At 43.9% G+C, this 21,801-nt stretch overlaps 1 long non-coding RNA gene across 1 annotated transcript; it reads right to left on the minus strand.

Annotated features, from left to right (window-relative positions):
• Window positions 1–909: 909 nt before the first annotated feature.
• LOC110295310 lies at window positions 910–17,355 on the minus strand. The gene is made up of 8 exons (XR_002378043.1): window positions 17,207–17,355; window positions 15,433–15,541; window positions 11,427–11,538; window positions 4,079–4,196; window positions 3,486–3,616; window positions 3,127–3,188; window positions 2,752–2,975; window positions 910–2,097 (listed from the first exon to the last, which is right to left on the minus strand). It is a non-coding gene; the product is annotated as an uncharacterized LOC110295310 (long non-coding RNA).
• Between the last annotated feature and the right edge of the window lie 4,446 nt (window positions 17,356–21,801).

The raw sequence follows: 21,801 nt of genomic DNA on the forward strand, positions 1-21,801 counted from the left end.
CTGGTCTACATAACACATTTTAGAACAGCCAGAGGTAAATAATGAGACCCTGTCTTGCAAAGGGCAGAAAGAAAATTAAATATACCTGCTAGGGAAGATACAATAGTGGCATGAATGAAGGGGTAACCATCAACTTTCTGATTGGATTTGAAGCCTGCTCCACAGTAGGAGATTAATGCTTGTCAGAGTCCATTGCGTTAGGAGGTCATAGGACCTAGAGGGGAAACCCACTGCTGTGAATTTACTAAATGGACATAATGTCAAACTGCCTTTTAAGTATTTACATCTGTACCTGTGGATCTGTGCTCTTAACCTTAGAGAAACTTCTTTTTGCAGTGGATAGTGGTTAATGTAAAGTCGTCACTGATACACTTTCTGAGACTATGTGAATATGAGTGTTTGGCCCTAAGATGGACATTTATATCAACCTTCCGGAAGAATCGAGGAATATCTCAAAGAGGGTGCAGAAAGAGTATAACAGCCTGAGCAATAGAGTGGAGTGCTGTGGAGTCAGTTTTCTAGACATGGAATCCTTTTGTACTTAGGAGTTATGGTTTCCTGCACAAGACCTATACAAGATCAAGCCAATGAACACTGTAGTATGGATGAGCAAGAAGTTCATAAGGCCATACTCCTAGCTGGGGAACTATTGGTGGTTCACAGACACTGGGCATTAGGAAAGTAATTCTTCTTTGGGAGGATGGCCACTGGTACACTGTCCCAGTGGATGGCCCTAAACTTATTTACATACTCCAAAAGTTCATGTGTTTGAACCACTTTCTCCAGCAAGATTGTCATATAAAGGCCCCAAAACCTTCTGAAGCAGCATTACCAGCAAGGGACAAGTGTTCAGACAGGAGCCTGTTGGAGACGTTCCACATTCAAACCACAGCACACATCCATGTAATTAGGATGCAAAGTTGATTTATTCTCCAATGCAAATTAAATTCATTCCAGGTATCTTAGTTAGAGCTACTATTACTGTGATGAAACACTAACACCATAACCAAACTACCTTGTGAAGTGGGGAGGGAAGAGTTTATTTGGCTTGCACTTCCATATCACTGTTCATCTTCAAAGGAAGTTAGGACAGGAACTCACACAGGGCAGGAACCTGGAGGCGGGAGCTGATGCAGAGGCCATGGAGGGTGCTGTTTTCTGGTCTGCTTCCCAGAGCTTGTTTACCTGCTAGCTTATAGAACCTAGAACCACAATCCCAGGGATGACCCCATCCACATCAGTCAATGGGCTGGGAGGGCCCTCCCTCCCACTTCCACATCAATCACTCATCAAGAAAGTGCTCTACAGGCTTGTCTGCAGCCCAGTCTTCTGGAGGCATCTCAATCGGGGCTCCATACTCTCAATCGGCTCTAGCCTATGCCAAATGGACAGAACATTAGTCAGCACACCAGGTCCATGAGATGACTCAGTAGGTAGAGGTTGCTTGCTGCCAAGACCAGTGACCTGAGTTTGGTCCTTAGGATCCACATGGTAGAAAGAGAAGTGATTCCTGCAAGTTGTTGTTGGATCTCCACACATGCTTTATGGCATGTGTATGCATATACATATGTATAATCAATAAAAATATCATAAGTATATTTAAAAATTGTCAGCTGGGCATTGGTTACACACACCTTTGATCCCACTATTCTAGAGGCATAGGCAGGTGGATCTCTGAGTCTGAGGCTAGCCTGGTCTACAGAGTGAGTTCCAGGACAGCTGGGGCTGTACAGAGAAACCCTGTCTCAACTCCCTATGTCTTTAAAATATATCTATACAAAAATAACTGTTTTAAAGTAAATTTCTTTATGATTCCTTCCCAGCAAATGTGTTATTTGTGTATCTGTCTTATAAACTATATATTAATTACTGAGGCAGGGCTGAGGTTGTAGCTCAGTGGTAGAGTACTTGTATGTCTGAAGGGGGTTCAATCTTCAGCACCAGAAACAAATTTCAAGTGAAAATGGGTTGCAAGTGGAAAATATTTAAGAAGGGCTGACCTCAATTCAAGGAGCAGCTCTGTTGGAATTGTCAGCAACAGCAGGTCTTAGGTGTGGAAGGAACCACATTAGCAAGTTAGGGATCCTGTAGGTGAATCTGAAATGCCGTTAGACGTTTAGGACATGCAAATGTGTAAACAAACTCCGCTTTCTGTGCTGTCCCCCTAATAAAGCTCCAATGTAACGACTTAGCAAATATCAGCAGGGATTCCAGACAAAGTTCCTCCAGTGGGCAGAAGGACCCCTTCCTTGGGTTGCAGCCTGGAAGGGTCTGGGTAGGAAATGCACCTGACCTGGGCACATGACTTCTTCTCTCTCTTCTCTTCTCTTCTCTTCTCTTCTCTTCTCTTCTCTTCTCTTCTCTTCTCTTCTCTTCTCTTCTCTTCTCTTCTCTTCCTGAGCACATGACTTCTTTTTCTCTCTTCTTCTCTTCTTTTCTCTTCTTTTCTCTTCTCTTCTCTTCTCTTCTCTTCTCTTCTCTTCTCTTCTCTTCTCTTCTCTTCTCTTCTCTTCTCTTCTCTTCTTCTAATTTCCGTCCCCTTTCCTCCCCTCTCTTTCCCTCTCCCATCCCTCCCTCCCCCTCCTTCCCTCTCTTTCCTTCCTTCCTTCCTTCCTTCCTTCCTTCCTTCCTTCCTTCCTTCCTTCCTTCCTTTGCAAAGACTCAAGAGCTATCTGAAAAAGCTGCCACTGAGCAGTGAAACAAATAAAATTAACAATTATGCTACACTGAAACCATATCCACTATGCTTACATCTGACAGTTTGGAAGAAAACACAGTTGCTGTCTTCAGCAGGTTGGAGACCACATCCTCTGAACAGTCCTGTTTTCTTCTACATTCCCAGGTGGTTGGGAAAGATGCCAACTTTTGTTGAAGGACCTTCTAAAGCTGTTCCAGTTAACTGAGATGAAAGGATGGATCTATTCAGCATTGTGGAGGTCCTAACAGATCAATGAATGGATGGCCTTCTCCACTATCTAAATGAATGTTGGGCATTAGATAACACCACAAAAGTACAGATACCGAAACTCAGGGTAAGGGGATGTTCTTGAGCAACAACCTCTTTTCTTCAGTAAAGAATGGGAGAAGAGGGAGCACTCTGTGAATTAAAACAAGCTAAACACTTACCTCCATCAACCTCACGGATGCCTTTAGCTATCAGGAATCCAGCCAAATAAGCCATGAGATAACTGGGGAATTAGAACAGTGATCAGACATATCCTCTTATCAGGAATCACTCAATTTTAAATGTGTGATAAATGGGCTGGAGAGATGTTTCAATGGCGAAGAGCACTTGTTGGAGGTTTGGGGTTCAGTTCCTAGCACATACACAGTGGATTACAGCTGCCTATGCCTCCAATTTGAGAGGATCGAACACTTTGGGCACTGCATGCATGTAGTACATGTACATACCACACAGGCAAAACATTCATACCCATAAAATTAAGATACATGAATTAAAAATAAAATGTTACTGAACTTTTCACCTATTTCAATGAACAGCAATGCTCTTTAAAAAGCAGTAGCCTCCAAGTTACAGTCGGGATAGTTCTCCATTTTACAAGGTGGAGTAAGTCAGACAGAGTCATTCAGGAATCCACACACAAATATCCAAAGCCTGCATAATAACAACAAAAAGTTATGTAGAAGATAAATAATGAGAGGCCTGTCATCAACTGAAAGATGCAGTGATAAAAATCACAGTAACACAATCAACATGGTATCGGCATCAGGGCAGACAAATCAGTGGAACCGAACAGTGAATCCAAAAATAGATCTCAGCATATATCATAATTTAATATGTGACAAAGGCAGTATTTCAATTCTGTGGGAAAGAATGGTTTATTTAATAAGCAGTGCCGGTGTAACTGGCTATTCATCTAGAACAAAATGAACTTGGGTCTCAATTTCACAAGTCTAAAAACAGATTCTAAATGGATTAAAAACGTCAGTGTAAGCACTAAGCCTTGGAGAGACATTCAGGTAACTACATTCAAATGTGGGTGACAGAGAACATGTTCTAAAAAACGAAAACCAGAAACTTGGGAAATGGGAAATGTATGGTAACAAAATTCAAAACCTTTAAATGGCAAAAGATGCCAAGGCAAGTCATGTCAAAACTTGTTTAGTGAAGCATGTGAAACACAGATAAGTCGTGATGGGGTAAATATTTCTCACACACAGCAAATTCAGAGAAACTGGTAAAGAAAAGATAAAACATAGGGGCAAAAGGCAACAGGGAATTCACAGAATAAGTCCAAGTAACTAATAAACATGTTAAAGATTTTTAAACTCACCAGCATTTTGGGTATTGCAAATTAGAATAATAATGGATATCTAGCCAGATGTGGTGGCATACACCTATAATCCCACACTCAGAAGGTAGAGGCAGGAGAAACAAGGCTAGCCTTATCTACATGGTGAGTTTGATTTCTTCCTGGGCTTCATGACACTCTGCCTAAAAACATCGAATAATTATGAGGCATTATATTACACCCATGAGATTAAAAACATTCAAAAGACTATTACTATTGCAGTGTTTGTGAAGCTGTGAACTGTTCCTGTCTTTGGAGAGAAGATAGTCTTAAAAACATCTATTAAAGAGTCCACACAACCTTTGACCCACTGATTCAAGCCCTGGGCATGTAGAAATAATTAACAAGCCAATATGGAAGGCTGTGTGCAGAATGGTAGGAGCAAAAAATTAAAAGCAAAATGAATGCATAACCATGAGGGAACAGTTTAATACATCTCTCTTTTTGCTGAATTTGCAAATATGGCTGAATAGTGTCTCTGCTTCATAAAATACTAGGCTTCTACTTCCAAGGTAGAATTGGAACTTCTTGTGAACTAGGATTCTCACGAGCGTGGAGTGAGAAGGGCAAGCCACTGGAGCCATACGGCTCCTGGAGATAGACTGATGTACACTGGTGTGTGTGTGGTGTGTGTGTGTATTTACATTTGTAAGCAGACTTCTATCTGTGTGTGATCACATGAGCTTAAGGACGATGTAAGACATGAACTACATAGGGTTAACAGTGTCTCTGCCTCTCCGGGGTAAGATTTGGGGTGATGCAGTTGTGATTTATGCCTTTAAGCACTCATGAGGCCTCGAGGTCATCCTGTTTTACAGAGAGAGTTCCAGGACAGTCAGGACTCCACAGTGAAACCAAGTCTCAAAAATAAACAAAACAAAAGAACAAAAACCTATTGTGATATGCTATCAATGCATCTGCGTCTTAATGTGTTTATCATTTGCCTTTCTTATCCCTGGGACCAAAGTCAGGACAAGAAGCAACTAAGGAAGGAAGGGTTTGTTTTGACTTGCACTTGGGGTGGGGTGGGGGTGGGGGGCGGTGCATTATGGCAGGGAAGTCATGGTGGGAGAAGCAGCTTTCAGTTGTGATGACAGGATCTCTTGAAGCTCCTAGCTCACATCTAGGTGTAACCCAAAGCAGAGAAGAGACAAGAAGTGGAGTAGGCCATAAACTTCAAGTCCACCAGACCTCTCCCAGAGGACTGCTTCCTCCAGATAGGCCCTACTTCTCAGTGATCCATGGCTTCCACAAGTAGTACCACTAGTTGGAGACCAAATATTCAAATATCTGTTCCTATGAGAGAGATTTTGCATCCAGACCACAATCCTATGTTTAAACATTGTATGTGTGTGCATGTTTGCATATATAAGTATATATATGTATATTTCATGTACATATACATAGAATAATATATACTATATTAGAACAAGATGGAATTAACTATACCCAAGTATTTGAGAGTATGATTGATAAACTATTAAAATTTTTAAAAATGTTAACATATGTGATAAGATTGTTTTTCTGACAAAGTGGACATATGCAAAAAGGTCTACAGAGCTGGGCTATATAAATGCTTATGATACTACTGAGCCATGCAAAAGGTAGGAAGGGACAAATGTCATGTTGTTACTGTGGTACCCTGAAGGGAGTGGAGGTGGGGACAATAATGGGTTTTTTTTTTTTACACATAGCGGTGCAGTTTTACTTGTTCCATCAGTCTAAATGCTTTGTAATTTAAAATAATAAAGAAATTAAAAATATAGTCTTTCTTCCTATGATATGATAGCTTCCATTCTGTATTGGATTCTTCTTTTTTCCTTTTTCTAAATAGTTTCTTGGTCCCTCTAGCCTCCTTTTTAAGTCTTTGCTCTTTTTAAGTCAAGAATGAGTGTTGAGTTTTTCTGTATTTTTGGTCTCACCTAAGACAGTCTGGTTGCTCTCCCTTCTTGTTTGTCTCTTCCTTGTCTGCACTCTTCTATGTGGGTCTCAGGTCTTTAAATGCAACACCTATATTTACAGTCCCCCGAGAATATATCTCTCACTCCCCGGCGTTCTCCTGTGCTGCAGATGCTGGATTCCGTACTACTGACAGCTACACTTGAACATCTGTTTAGACTGATCTCAGTATGACCCCAAATGGAACTCTTGACCAACCGCCCTCTCCCACTTCTCATTGTCTCCAAACTTGACGTGACCTCAGAGGGGTTCTACTTCGCATCAGTTTGTGGTAGTCAGAGGGTGCTAAGGGGACTCTCCTCACTCCTCCCATAGACTATCCTGTGTGCTGACTGGTTTTGTGTCAACTTGACACAGGCTGGAGTTTCAGTTGAGGAAATGTCTCCATGAGATTCAGCTGTAAGGCATTTTCTCAATTAGTGATCAAGTGGGGAAGGCTCCTTATGGGTGGTGCCATCCCTGGGTTGGTAGTCTTGGTTCTATAAGAGAGCAGGCTGAGCAAGCCAGGGGAAGCAAACCAGTAAAGAACATCTCTCCATGGCCTCGGCATCAGCTCCCGCTTCCTGACCTGCTTGAGTTCCGGTCCTAACTTCCTTTGGTGATGAACAGCAATGTGGAAGTGTAAGGTGAATAAACCCTTTCCTCCCCAACTGCTTCTTGGTCATGATGTTTGTGTAAGAATAGAAACCCTGACTAAGACATCCCAGAATGCCTTATTTAGTCAGGACCCATCCTCCTATCCTGACACAATTCATGTTCCATAACTCTCACCCTTTTCTTTTCTGATCGACTAAAATGTTTATGTCTCGCTTTGGTTTTTTGAGATAAAGCCTAATGCAAGGCCTCAGCCTGGCCATGTAGATCTCATGATCTTGTTCTGCCTCCCGAGTGCTGGGATTACAGGTTACATGAGTAATACTAAGTTTATCTTTTGTTGTTTATCTGATCATATAAGAAAGCTCTGAGAAGCCTGGCATGATATTGCCAGTCTTTAATCCCAGCACTTGGGAAGCAGAGGCAGGTGGATCTCTGTGAGTTCCAGGGCAACCTGGTCTACAGAGCAAGTTCCAGGACAGCCTGGACTACATAGTGAGACCATTTCTCTTAACAACAATGACAAACAAAGCAACAAGACAAACAAACACAACAGAAAAAGAAAGCGGCTCAAGGCAAGCACGCCATCCTAGTCATTAATGTTAGTCAGATGCCAAGAACAGTGCCTGGTCCATGGAAGGTTCTTAAGGGCTGGGAGATGGCGCTTTCTGTCCATCCAGTCTAGTGTACTTGTTATGCTTTGCATTACTGAGAGACCCTATCACAAACAAAACAAAACATGGTAGACAGGGGCTAGAGAGAGAGCTCGGTAACTAGGAGTACTTGCTGCTCTTCCAGAGGACCTGGCTTTGATTCCCAGGACCTGCTTGATGATTCCTGGTCGTCTAACTCCAATTCTAGGGGCACTGACAGCTTCATTTGGCCTCTGCAGACCCCAGGCACCACATGAAGCAAACAGACAGAACATCCATACACATAAAACAAATAATAAGTAAATAAGTAATGTTTAAAGAGAGAAGGTCTGGAGAGACCATACTCCATCATGACGAGTGCTTGCTGCTCTTCCAGGGGACTCTGGTTCAATTCCCAGCACCCACACGACAGCTCAGAACTGTCTGTAACTCCAGATCCTAGAGGATCCTGACATCGTCTGTCCTTTGAAGTTACTGCATGTATACGGTGCACAGTCATACAATGTAGAAAAAATATACACACACATAAAAATTAAGTAAACCAAAAATCCAAGATAGATAGTACTTACAGAATGACTACTAAGTTGTCTTCCATGTTCCACATGTAGACACAAAATTGCCACCCCTAGCCTCACGAGCAACAAAAAGGACAAATTAGTGCATCGAACTCGCTCTAGACATGAAACTCTGAGCTAAACCAGTCCTCCTAAGCGTTTTCACTTTTCATTTACTATTTTGTTATTTTATGCACGTACACACACACACACACACACACACACACACCGAGGTGCACAGGTAAAGGAGTTGATTCTTACCTTTCCTATGTTTTCCCCAGGAGTGAAGTCAGACGGCACCATGCACCCAGCGCCCGGCACTCGGTGCCCTTTCCTGCTGGGCCTTCTCTCTGGCCCACTCCTACCTCCCTTAAGCAACGGTTTTCTGTAAGATGCTTTTTGCTCGTCTTTAAATCCTGATGCTTGATGCTTTCCTTCTCTCTCCTAGGAGTAATTCTGTGTTTGCAGCTCACTGAAGAAACTTTCTCTTATGCTTCCCTTCGCTGTGACAAACCAGTTCTTCCTAAAAGTACCTCTTCCATGCTTGCCTGAGATTTGGCAGTTGTACATCTCTCTTACCAGTCACTCAGCCTTCAGCCTTGGAAGTCTGCTTGTTTGTGACTCAGTTGTCCTCACATCTGCATGAATCTGGTGAGCTGGAGTTCCTGGACTCTGGGCCCTGGTGGCCACCCTTCCTTTTCCAAGGTAGTTCTGTACAGCCTGACTGGGCTGCCAGCCACCGCTGGCTCTATGTGCAGCTGCAGTCTATTAACTGTACCCTCACCCATCCTAACCAAGACATTGTGAAGTATGCTTCAGATTCCGAGAGGAAGTGAATGGCACAAATGTGAGATAATAAAAAAATGTGTTCCTAATGCCTGACACTCCGTTTCCTTCCCACTAATCGGCTCGATCGTAAAATCAAAGATAGCCACCCACATCCTGAGGGAACTCATTGAAAATCTCAGGCAGCTGGAAAAGTTTCTAATTTCCTTTTACCATGGCTCTAGTAGTCAAATTAAAGATGGTTCGAAATTCAAATATGCATCTTTATGTCTGTTTTCAAAATCACCAAAAGACCAGCTTTTGACCATTGACTTCTGTGCTGAATATGTTTCCCCTACCAAAAAAAAAAAAAAAAAAAGTTAATTTGAGAGTTTGGGAACATGTTAAACTATTTTTATCTAAGGTACCTTAGCATAGCATTTCCTGCCCACATAATATTTCTCAGCCACAGAAAAATATGCTTTAAAAATTCTCTCCTTTCAAAAAACAATATTCTCAATGCTCTGTTTTTTTCTCTTAAGATTTATTTATTTATTTATTTATTTATTATGTGAGTACACTGTAGCTCTCTTCAGACACACCAGAAGAGGGCATCAGATCCCATTGCAGATGGTTGTGAGCCACCACGTGGTTGCTGGAAATTGAACTCAGAACCTCTGGAAGAGCAGTCAGTGCTCTTAACCGCTGAGCCATCTCTCCAGCCTGCTTTGGTTGTTTAATATATTTCTGTAACATGTTGGATTTGAGGGACAAACTGGTCTCTGTTCACACCTTTATCCAAGGCCAGAAATGAGTTAGTAAAGATCACAAAGTCACACAGTCACCCAGAATAGGATTATCTACTTGCTCCTTTTGTATTTCATGTATATGGATACTATGCCTGTCAGCATGCTACATACATGCCTGTTGCCCTCACAGGGCAGAAGAGACTGTCATATTCATGCAACTGGAATTACAGTCTGTAGAGAGCCACCATGTGGGTGCTGGGAATGGAACTGTGAGCTGTGAAGGGCAGTCAGTGTTCTTAACCACTGAACCATCTCTAGTCCCTGGCACATTCTCTCTCTCTCTCTCTCTCTCTCTCTCTCTCTCTCTCTCTCTCTCTCTCTCTTTTTCTCTCTTTCCTTTTTTCTTGTTTTGTGTATGTATGTGTGGTACCAGTGGTGGGACCCAAGGCCTTGTGCACATTAGCTAAGGGCTCCGTTGGTGAACTTTGTCCTAATCTGCTATAGTTGTTATAAGATATTGAGTCAGCATCTCTCTCAGTTGACAAGGGCTCCTAAATCCCCTCCCAGAAACACCCGTCTGATAAGAAGGTGGAGAGCTAGGACTGTGCATTTACTTCATTAGTATTTTTGCATTGTCTAATTTAAGTGCTCTAAAGCATATGCCTTTAATCCCAGCACCTGGAGGCAGAGGCAGGCAGATCTTTGTGAGTTCAAAGTCATCTTGGTCTACAGAGTGAATTCCAGGCTAGCCAGTGTCAAAATAAATAAAAAAATAAATAAATACAATTTTAAAAAATGTTCTTCCAGAGGATCCAGATTAGATCTTTCAACTCACTACCTCAGTCTCAACACAGGGTACACACCTATTCCATCAGGCCTAGCTCAAAACTGTTATTCATGGAAAAAAGAAATAAATAATATATAGTTATATGAAAAGTTACATATATAGTTTATATAAAATATACATTACATATAACATATATACGTAAGTTTATATGTATACAAAGCCCCACTTGTGTGTGTGTGAATGTGGTTGCAAAAATATATTATACTTATATACATATATATATATGTAAGTTTATATATATATATAAAGCCCCGCTTGTGTGTGTGTGTGTGTGTGTGTAAGTGTGCTTTCATCCATGGGCTAGGGTTCATGCAAAGTCAAAAATCAACTTGCAAGAGTTGCTGTCTCCTTCTACCTCAGTTTTAGGTAGGATCGCTTTTATTTATTTTATTTCTATTCATTTTGAGAACGCATGGCGCAGGGGTGGGGGTGGGGCTTGCTGTAAATGTGGGTGTTCTTGAAGGCCAGAAGAGGGTGCCAACAGACGCCTGGAGCAGGAGTTCCAGGCGGTTCTATGTGCTGGGAACTGAGCTCAGGTCCTGGTCAGAGCAGTGTGTGCTCTGAAACACTGAGCCATCTCTTTAGACCCCCTCACGTTTTGTTTTGTTTTGTTTCCACACTGGGGACTCCAATCTGACCTAGACACTTATGGGCAATTCTCTTGTCTCTACTGTCAGAGTGCTCGGATTACAGGTATGTGCTGCCACAGTTGGATTTTTAAAGATTATTTATTTATATGTGTTTTCTGTGCAGGAGTGTTTTGCCTTCATGCATCTCTGTGTGAGAGTGTCAGATACCCTGGAACTGGAGATACAGACAGTTGTGAGCTGCTCTGTGGGCACTAGGAATTTGAACCTAGGTCCTCTGAAAGAACAGCCAGTGCTCTAACCACTGAGAAATCTCTCAGCCCCCATATTTGGCTTTTTATGTGGGGTCTGGGAGTGGAACTCATCTCATCAGACTTATATGTCCAGTTCTTTTTGCACACCCACCATGCCAGATCATCAAAGTTGGCATCTTTAAGAAAGTCACTTGTGCTTTGACTACTGATATCAAGGAATGCAGAGAAGAGATCCTGAATTCTCCATGGGGTAGGAACTCCACCTGAGAACAGAGGACAGGACAGACCTATTACTCCCCGCCATCACGCTTAGCCAATAGATCCTCCACCCGAGCTGGTGCTGAGTCTACCTTCTCCCTTGACTCATTTCTGCAAGCTACTCCGAAGAACTCCTACACCTCTGTAGGAGATGTCGGATTGCAGATAGGAGTATATGTGACATTCTCCCAAGAACTCCTTCTATCTCCTTTCTAAACCCTTTACAGAGTACTGGGTTATATCATTAAGAATAAGATGTATGAGGCAGGGCCTCCACCTTTTTTGAAATTTCCCCATTAGTCTGATTTGTACTCATCAAAACCATTTTGAAAATTTGCTCTTCACATCTTTCACCCAGATGCAGGGATGTGGACGATTATTGCTCATCATCTGCTGTATTATTTGCAGGGACAATACACAAGTTCTCTCTTTAATCCGTTCTATTTTCACTTTTACTTGTGAAAAATGAAAACCTACTTTTCATTCCTTGTCATGTTTTGGATGCTGTTCAGAACGTCCACGTGGCTGTTAAAATGTGGCCGAAATGAGAATCTATTGACTAGATCTTTATAGAGATGGTAGCGTTCGAAAGACCAAGACAATGGGAGAAATTAAACAGGAAGTGACAAATTTAACTGTAAAGTTCTTGCATTTCTGTGCTATAGAAATTAATAACACTAGCTGGAAATGTAGTTGTTTTGTGCACCACAGCTAAGACTCATATGTGTGTACTTACATGTATAGGATATCTAACCAATTCAATTCAATTATGTTTATGAAGATACACTTATGTACTATACCTGCTATTAATTAATTAATATTTAATAATAAGGTAGTTTTAATTAGAAAAATCTTTTTGAATACATCAAGTTTCCAGTAGCCTTATTTGTAACACTTTATTTGCCTCAATTCCAGTTAACACATCATGTTTTAGAAGCCCTCCAACCCCCAGATCCTTAGCAAACTAAACCCTTCTTCAAACTCTGAGCCTACATTTATCCCACAGTCCAGCATCCCTGTCTAGGAGTCGCTTCTGTTCTGAACTGTTTTACAACTGAACTCCTCCCCCAACAGCCATCTCGCAGGTGGAGAGCAGGGACTATGCTTTGCATCACTCTATCCGCATTGCCTAACTTAGGTGTCAAACACACGCCTTTAATCCCAGGACCAGGGAAGCAGAGGCAGGCCAATCTCCGTGAGCTCAAGGTCCTCCTGGTCTGCATATTAATAACATTCATAGACAAAAAAAAAAAAAAAGCTAAACAAGAAACAACAACAAAAAGCTCTGCTGTTCTTCATACACAGAAGTCTGATCCTTTGAACACGTGAAGAGTTCATAGCAGTCCACATAGAAAAGATGAAGGATCCAGAGAGACATTGACAATGGAGATGAATGCAACATTCACAGGAGAGAGGTAACTGGCTTATCTATCTATGAAGGGGTAATTCTTTTACATTCTAAACCCTGCCCATTCTAATCACTGCACTCCTGTACGTTTCTTCAACAGAGGCTTCTTTAAGAACTATGGCAAGGGGCTGGTTGAAGACCACTGATTGCTCTTCCAGGAAAACTGGATTCAATTTTCAATACCCAAATGACGGCTCACAACTGTCTATAACTCCAGTTACAAAGGATCTGCATGCAAGTGGTTCCATCAAAATACTGGCTTATTCAACCTGCTTTCTTTTCTTATCTTTTATTTATTTAGTTAGTTTTTAAAAGATTTGTATGTATATGAGCATGCTGTCGATGACACACCAGAAGAGGGCATCAGATCCCATGACAGATGGTTGTGAGCCACAATGTGGTTGCTGGGAATTGAACTCATGACCTCTGGAAGGGCAGCCAATGTTCCTAACTACTGAGCTATCTCTCCAGCCCCTCAATCTGCTTTCTTATGTAACTCAAGAAAACCTGCCTAGGGATGGCACCACCCATAGTGGGTTGGGCCCTTTTCCATCAATCACTAGCCAAGAAAATACCCATAGATATGCCTGCACATCAGTCTGATGGGGGCAATCCTTCAACTGAAGGTCCCTCTTCCTAGGTGACTCTAGTTTGTGTCAAGTTGACCAAAAAAATGACCAAATACACCCCATCTCATGGCAATTTTCAAACCACATTCTTTATCGCTCATTCTGTATTCCAGAAGCAGTCACCAGTCACACCCCTAGCCTTCATCTTTGAGGTCAAGGAACACACTGCAAGGAATATCTGGGATTCTTCTGGCTTTTCTCCACTTCCAGCAAGGTTTCCATGCAGTATGAGGAGACTTCTAATCCATCCCTCCGGTGTCTCTTTCCCGTCATTCCCTACATCTTTCAGCTTTTCTTTGCCTTAGTCACCCTGTTCCTCTCCCTGACACTGCTTCACAAGTCTGCTTCTTACACGTTCTTTGAATCAATATTTTCACACACACACACACACACACACACACACACACACACACACACTCCGTCCCTGCACCATTCAGGAGAGCTGATTGTGAAATGTGTGGGAAGTCTGGATGCTTCAGGAGGATCCCTTGAATGCGGCCCCTGGTAGGAATATCTACTTATTGTATAAGCAACTCCCTGCCCCACGCTAGCACTGGCTGTTAAATTCCCACCAGCTACCACTGCCTACTCCTTTATGATTTTATTCCCTCGCTTGCCTCCTGCAACCTGTCTAAATTTAATTCAGAAATCACCATTTCTATTTAACACGGGCTCACAGAACATTTGCATTTGAAGATATAAAATACTTAAGAGCAGATGGTGTCACCACTCAAAGCCTTTATCTCCTGTCTGTACCGTGGTGATAACATGCTCCTTGTTGGCTAGGGTGGGACTTGACAAGGGGACACACACACACACACACACTGCCTGGCTAATGTTACTGGTGTCCTCCTCCACATTCACCCGGCCTTGGAGTGTTCAACTGTCAACAGACACTGTGGAGCTGTCATCCTTTTGAGTAGCTAGCACTAATGGCTCAGCAGTGATGTGTGCTTGGAGCTGGAGAAATAGTTTGAACTGGAAAGGGGGGTAACACACAGCAACCAGTCCTCCCTTGCGTATTGCTATAGTATGCGAAAAGCAGGTCTGTTTTGCATGACTGGACCCTGAGAAGTTTGGAATGATGCTAAATGGGAATTCCTGGGTTGTTATCCTCGTTGGCTGTCCTCCTCTTGGACACTTTCTACTCTGGGAGTCCTCACCCAGTGTTCAGCCCCGTTCAGCTTTGCCTTGGTTTTTCGGAAAGAATTTTGCAGTTTTTCTTGGGTCAATGTGAGTAGCCTGGGCAAGGCACAGGGGTGGCCCTCTCCCATCTTCTCTGGAGTCCAAATTGAGGCCTTCTATGACATCCAGCATCTGATTTGGAGAAAGGCCATGGACCTGTTTGCCTCGGTGGGATCTGAATTATTTTTCATTGTGTGACCAGCATATGTGAAAGGAAAAAAAAAAAAAAAAACCTGGCTCACTTGATTCAAAGAGCTTTCAGCCTGCAGGGTGAGGAAGGCACAGGGCAGGGGTGGCCCTGGCTGTGACAGTGGGAACACAAGGTGGCTGTTCCCTCAGCAACAGATCAGGGAGCAGAGAGAGTGGCACTGGAAGTAGGGCCTGAGATAACTTTCTAAAGCCAGTCCCCAGAGACCTACTACCCCCAACCAAGTCCCACCTCCTAAAGGCTGCACAGACTCCTTAAAGGGTGCCACCAGCTGGGCATCAGTGGCCCAAACATTAGCCTGTGGAGGACATGTCAGGCTCTCAGCACAATGGAATTTATATCTGGTTCTTCCTCCAAGGGCGATTTTACTTGAGAATGGAAGTGTTTTCCTACACTGGTATTGTCGCATTTGATGTGATCAATTATTTCCTACTGTTAATAACCACACATCTTAGTGACTCACAAGTACCTCAGAAATGGGTGAAGTCCAGCTGGGAGAGATGGCTTTGTGGATAAAGGACTCAGTGCACAAGCATAAGGACCTGAGTCCTAATCTTCAGCACCCATAACTCCCATTGCTGTGGGGAGGTGAGACTGGAGATCAGTTGGATTTCCTTGTGGCAAGCCTAACTCCAGGCTCAGTGAGGGACCCGGACAGAGCAGGATGCCTGAGCTCTGACCTCTGACCTCTCCCTCCATCTGCCCCATGTGCTTGTACACACCACACATGTGAAACAAGCAAACAAACAGCATACAGTGTTTGGGTTTTTTTTTTTTTTTTTTAAATAGAGGTTTTTTGACTTTGGGAGGGTACTAAGGTCTCTTTTTGTTGTTTTTGTGGCTCCAAGGCTCCTATGTAAGAGTTTATTTTCAAATTAGGTGTGTTGAGGNTTTTTTTTTTTTTTTTTTTTGCTTTGTTTGTTCGTTTTAAATAGAGGTTGTTTGACTTTGGGAGGGTACTAAGGTCTCTTTTTGTTGTTTTTGTGGCTCCAAGGCTCCTATGTAAGAGTTTATTTTCAAATTAGGTGTGTTGAGGTATAATTCATATGCAATAATATTTGCCCAATTTGGTATGAGTTTTGACAAACACACGTGCCAACACAGTCCATATAGAGAACATCCGTAAGCCTTCCTCAAGTTTACCAGGGCTCCACATAGCCAGCCAGAGTCTCCAGCCCTGGCTCCAACAATCACTGACCGTATCTGAGTGTTACATGCAAGATCGTATAACATGTATCCTTTGGGGTCTGCCTTCTTTTGCTTCAGTTAAGTCATTTGAGACATAACCACTCTCTGCTTGTGATAACACAGCGCACTCTACATACCAACACTTCAGCTCAGTGGTTCTCAATCTTCCTAATACAGTGACCCTTTAATACAGTTCCTCATGTTGTGGTGACCCCCCCCAACCATAAAATTATTTTTGTTGCTACTTCCTAACTGTAATTTTGCTACTGTTGTGAATCATAATGTAAATATCTGCTATGCAGGGACCCCAAAAGGGTTAAGACCCAAAGGCTGAGAACCTCTGTGCTAGATCATGATACACTACGTGTATAATGGTGGCCCCATAGATTTTAATGGGACTGAGAAGTGTCTGCCATCTGGTGACAGCCGTCTTTGTAAAGCCTTGTACTTGGGATAAAGATGAGGGGAACATGCCACCGTATCATCATTCATCAGACACTCTGACACACAGCGCAGAACCCTTGCTAATGACAAGCCTGTGTCACCGGGTTGTGTATCTATTCCACTTTCTGTTTTGCTACTTATAAAAGAAAAGGCCAACCATGATACAGTATGCCAAGCCAGACCAACAGCAGCCTCATCAATTTCTTGCTATCTGTGTCTCTCCATGACCTTCCAGAGGCTGTGTGCAGTGACTAACCTGTGCCATCTATATTTGTGCAAGGATACTTTGTGTTGTTGGCACACTGGCAAAATTTTCTCAGATATGTTTCTCAGAATGTATCCCAGTCATTAAGCGGCGAGTCTGCCCTTTCTGTTTGCTAGATACCATTTCATAGTATGAAAGCACCCTGGTTTGTTTAGCCATTCAGCGGTTACAGGATATTGGGATTGCTTCTAGTTTGGAGCGATTATGAGCAAAGTCCCTACACAAACCTACCTATGGAGTTTTGTATAAACTAAGGTTTTTGTTTCCTCGGGTACATTCTATAGATTGCTTTCTTTGCTTCCCCTACTCTTAAGGCTCCCTGGTTGGTTATCACCTTCAAACTCACCAATATGGGGGAGCCGCGTATTATTTTCCCAGCGTACAAAGTGGTGTGTAAGTTCCAGATGGAGGAATACTGTTGTTTTCTGGGTCTTTTGACGACTGATGTGCCCTCTCAGTGGACACAGGCAACAAATGGAGCAATGGTGAGAGCAAAGGGAGGAGTGAGGAAAGCGCAGGCGCAGGCAAGCGAGGACGGGGCGGGGCTTCTGCAGCAGGTGGTGTGATTAAGGGTGTCTTAATTAGCAGCCAGCTGCCTATAAACGCTGCTTCTCTGCTTACTAGCTGGAATGGTGACTCACAGAGCTATGATTTGCTTCAGTCCACGCTCACCATTTGTGCATCTGAGCTGATACACCACAGCTGCTATCTGGACTCTCAAGTGAGGCAATTAGAAGGTCTCTGGCCACCAGAGATCTCTATTAATAAAAAGATGTAAACAACAATACTAGTGGACTTGCCGAGATGTACGCTAACTCATTCGATCATCGTGGTTACCTCCGAGCTGGCGACGGGTTTTCCTACTTTGAGGATGTTACAGAATCTGAGACACAGAGGTGAAATGGCTTGCAAGGGGCAGAGCTGGAGCACAGACAGCCTGGGTGACTTGCAAGCCTGATCCTCAGACACCAGACTAGCCTGCTCTACACCCTCACCTCTGTGATTCACACGACTGGAATCTCTTCTTTCACTCTCTTACCAGTTCCTCCTCCTCCTCTTCCTGCTCCACCACCACCTCCTCCTCCTCCCCCCTCCTTTCTCTCTCATTCTCTCTCTGTCTCTCTCTCTGTGTCTCTGTCTCTCTCTCTCTGTTTTCTGTTACATGTAACCCTCGATGGCTTTGGACTTTCTGTGTAACTAAATACTGGCTCCTCCTGCCTTAGTCACTCAAGTGCTACAATTACGGTATGAACCACCATGCCCAGCAAGGTGACTTATTATCCATTTTTCATAGATGAGGGATTAGAGACTCAGAAAAATGAAGGAGCTAAGTCAAGGTCTCCACGCCTGTGGGTCCTGGAGTTGGGAGTGAAGCCTGAGGTGCCCACGCTCACTACCACCTCTCCCTACCTCTAATAAAATCACTTGGTTTTCCTTGGACTTGACCTAAGTTGAGAGGCTGTCGAAGACATGAAATGAAGATGAATTTGCCCGAGTCTCTCTTAACCTTGCTGCCTGTGCGTTTCTATGGGGAGCTGGCTCTACGCAGCCTGCTGCCCCAGAGAGGATCTCTGTGGGGACCAGGAGGGACATTGTGAAAACATTCTTGTTTTTACCTTTTTTTGAAACAATCAACTCCCCTAGGAAAGCTTGGAAAGAACAAAAATAAATACTTGTTAAGAGTAGATTTACAATAAATGTCCTTTGCATTCTTTGGGCTCACATTCTCTTAATAGGCCGCTTATTCTGGGCACCACGCTTGCTCTAATTAGTTTTTGCATCATGTGCCGGTTAGCCTCCTGAGAGAGTGGGAGCCTGAAAGCAGGAGTCACAGCTAGGCTATAAAACAGCTGGAGCAGCCCTTCATCGCCCTGCCCAGGTTTCTGCCTAGTGTAGGAGCAGGCTGGCCCTGTTATGGTCCATCTTGCCTGCTCACCAATGCCGGGGTGCAGGGGATGTTTGCTGTCCGTCATCAGCTCTATCAGTACCTTACATCGACTTTCTGCTAGCTTGGTGCTCAGCACTCTCGGACGCTCGCTATCTCCAGCCCCCGCTGCAGGCTTTATGTAGCTGTCAATCTCCCTGGTTGGATTATATGTTCCTGAATATGGAGAAATAGATCGTGCAAGATGAATGGGATCAGATTTCCCACACCCAGGAGCTGCTAGTTATGTAGGAGAACCTGGCAGATACATAAACAGTCAGACTCTAGGGCATGCCCTGAATTGTGCCACCATGACAACAACGGTAACAAAAAACATTTAAGGAGGGTAGATCCTGGTCTTGGCACCGGGACAAGTTCTGCACATTTTTTATGCTTCAGTCTGCAGTGAAAGTGTTACTGTAACAGTTATCTATTATACTGAGACTGGGTAACAGTCATAAACTCTCAGCAGAGAACATTTATTTTTGCTCCCTCATTCATGATTGGCTGGGCCCTTCTGCTTCCAGGGCAGCTGCCTGTTGGCTGTAGGCATCTGGGCTGCTGCGGGGAGGGGGTGGAGGGAGAGCTGGCAGCTCTGTAAAGTTCTCTGCTGAAACAATCTACCTGTTTTAGAATCTGGTCTTCTCCAGTATGTTAGCTCTAGCTGGTCCTCTGGGCAGGGGCTGGGCCAGGAGAGCCATTCAAAGGATGCAAGGATGCAAGGATGCCATACTCGAACCCTGGAGGCTGGGACTCGAATTGGGAACACGCGTTTCTGATGCATTTTCATTTGACCAAGGAAGATTTCCAAGGGTAACCCAGACTGAGGGAATGAAGAGACAGATTTTACTTTTTGGTGTGAGGAGTTCCAAGACTTACCCTGGGAGGAGAATGGATTCCAGAAGGGATAGAAATTGCAGCCACTTCTTAGAACTTCTGCTGGGCTCCATTACTACCCCTGTTCTGCTCATGATGGGACTACTGTAAAGAAACAATAATGGCAATACACACAAAAGGGATACAGCATCACCAACAAAAAGCTTTCAAATCCATTTACAAGATTTGAAAGCTGCTTTAGCCTGGAGGTGAGCGCACACTGTGGTCCTGCCCTGCTGACTTGCCTGAAACAGACCAGCAGGCCAGTAGAGCTCACTGTTGTAACTGACAGGTCCCATGTGCTGCCATCCCTCCCCCAGGACTCTGCTCTTCTACTTGAGGCCGTCTCCGGTGCCAGGATACACTCCTCACAAACTAGAACAACATTCCTATTTTAAAAGTTAATTGACCTTTCATACCATGCGCTTGGCCATCTCCATATTCTCCACGCATCTATTTTTTTCCCCATATTGCTTCTTACCTTTCCTATTTCAGTCTTATTCTGACTTAAGCTCCCCATTCATATACTTCCCAATTCACCCTCTTCGCCCCGTCTCCCAATCAAAGTCAACCTTCCTTCTGCAAGTGTGCAAACAAGTCGCAGGCAGCGAAATGAATCCTGTGAGATGGGACTGTGTAAGAGGAGAATGTCAGAAGGTCCAGACAATCGGGGGCCACTGGCAAGGGAATGAAATAAAAACCGGAAACCTTAAGAGTGACCTGCTGAACTTTCTGCTCCCTGAAACATCACCCTATAGCCTCCAATTCTTGGCTTTGCTCTTGCGGCCCCTGCAAGCTTTTCAGTTCTCAATAATTCTCTATTAAAATGCAAATACCTACTGGGAGTTGTTAAGCCTTATCAGCTAATGGTTGACTGTGGAGTGAACACAAGATCCTGCTTTAATAAAGCACAGGACAGCAGAGGGACAGGGCCATAGTGTGGAAGATTCAGGAAGGAGAGAGGGTATTTATGGAAGGGTCATTTTCTGGTCTTTCTTCTATTTTGGTCCAAGTGAACTTGGCTCACGATTACCCACAGCCACCTCCTTTGCCTTCTCAACAGCCGTGGATTTAAAATGGTTGGTTCATTTCTCCTTGACCTGAACATCCACTGAATTAAGGAGGGATGCTGGCATAGCTCTGCTTTGCCTAAATTAGGCAGACTAAGAGCCATGCTAGGAAATAGCTATATCACCCCCCCCCCCCGGTCTATATTTAGCTGTACTTGATTGCATGAGTCCCCTGGTACACATGTGGCCTTGGTGGCCCAGTGAGTCACACAGCAAAGCCGAGATGCGGACAAGGAGTTGAGTGAGCTTCTTCAGAGGCAGGAAGTAAGCCTGACTGTAGACTTCCCACGGGTGCTTACCAGGAGGGACCAAAGGGGCACAGCTGCAGACTGCCCAATCCATCCCAATTGCCCAGACAACTACAGAGCCATATTATCCCGACTTCCACAGGAAAGGACGACTGTCCCAGCCTCCTGGTAGGAGCAGGTCTCCATCTACCCATGGCTCTAAACACACATCTTCTCTCTCCTACTGCATCTGCACCCAGAGCCCTGCAGCAGGAGCCCAGGCTGTTTGATTGCTGAGTGCACATCCAACGTGCTTCTAGAATGAATGCGCCCACAAAGAGTTGGCAGCGAGGCGGCCGCATTTCAGAGCAGGATTAAATGAGCCTAGTCTTCCGCACCTCCCTCGGGATTTGGATTCTCTTTACAGGTGTAATATTCAAAACACTTAATATCCAGTAAAGTACCATCACTAGCCAATCAGAAAAGAAGCAGGCTTGTGTGCTCTGAAGCAGGGTTCTAGGGCTACCTGGCATAAACCACTAAGCCTTTAGTTCCTGGAGCATCAGGCTCTCCAGGGCCATGCAAGGAGAAGATGGGTTGGAAAATCCACCCCACCCCCTATGAGAGGGCTCAGAAGAAAATCTTCTCGCCAGCTGGCATGGAAGTATCCCAGTTTGATTTTGCTTTATTAACCTCACTGCTGCCCTGGTATATCCAGTCTGAGTGCCCTGTCCTTGGCTCTCAGCTCCAGCTCGAAAGCTCTGAAGAACCTTGGCTAGGCAAGTTCGTTCCCCTTGCAATGCACAAAGTTCTCTCTCTCTCTCTCTCTCTCTCTCTCTCTCTC

Source organism: Mus caroli, chromosome 5 (assembly GCF_900094665.2).
Source record: "Mus caroli chromosome 5, CAROLI_EIJ_v1.1, whole genome shotgun sequence".
Lineage (NCBI taxonomy): Eukaryota > Metazoa > Chordata > Mammalia > Rodentia > Muridae > Mus > Mus caroli.